Raw genomic sequence first — 1,235 nt, 5'->3', positions numbered from 1 at the left:
TCCCATATTATATGTCCCCTACAGTGATATCATTATGTTTCCATATTATATGTCCCCCCCACAGTGATATCATTATGTTTCCATATTATATGTCCCCCCACAGTGATATCATTATGTTTCCATATTATATGTCCCCCACAGTGATATCATTATGTTTCCATATTATATGTCCCCCACAGTGATATCATTATGTTTCCATATATGTCCCCCACAGTGATATCATTATGTTTCCATATTATATGTCCCCCCCACAGTGATATCATTATGTTTCCATATTACATGTCCTCCCACAGTGATATCATTATGTTTCCATATTATATGTCCCCCACAGTGATATCATTATATTTCCATATTATATGTCCCCCACAGTGATATCATTATGTTTCCATATTATATGTCCCCCACAGTGATATCATTATGTTTCCATATTATATGTCCCCCACAGTGATATCATTATGTTTCCATATTATATGTCCCCCACAGTGATATCATTATGTTTCCATATTATATGTCCCCCCACAGTGATATCATTGTTTCCATATTATATGTCCCCCACAGTGATATCATTATGTTTCCATATTATATGTCCCCCCCACAGTGATATCATTATGTTCCCATATTATATGTCCCCTACAGTGATATCATTATGTTTCCATATTATATGTCCCCCCCACAGTGATATCATTATGTTTCCATATTATATGTCCCCCACAGTGATATCATTATGTTTCCATATTATATGTCCCCCCACATTGATATCATTATGTTTCCATATTATATGTCCCCTACAGTGATATCATTATGTTTCCATATTATATGTCCCCCACAGTGATATCATTATGTTTCCATATTTTATGTCCCCCCACAGTGATATCATTATGTTTCCATATTATATGTCCCCCACAGTGATATCATTATGTTTCCATATTATATGTCCCCCACAGTGATATCATTATGTTCCCATATTATATGTCCCCCCCACAGTGATATCATTATGTTTCCATATTATATGTCCCCCACAGTGATATCATTATGTTTCCATATTATATGTCCCCCACAGTGATATCATTATGTTTCCATATTATATGTCCCCCACAGTGATATCATTATGTTTCCATATTATATGTCCCCCACAGTGATATCATTATGTTTCCATATTTTATTTCCCCCACAGTGATATCATTATGTTTCCATATTATACAGTACAGACCAAAAGTTTGGACACACCTTCTCAT

Source organism: Ranitomeya variabilis, chromosome 1 (assembly GCF_051348905.1).
Source record: "Ranitomeya variabilis isolate aRanVar5 chromosome 1, aRanVar5.hap1, whole genome shotgun sequence".
Lineage (NCBI taxonomy): Eukaryota > Metazoa > Chordata > Amphibia > Anura > Dendrobatidae > Ranitomeya > Ranitomeya variabilis.
This window is presented reverse-complemented; position numbering follows the sequence as displayed.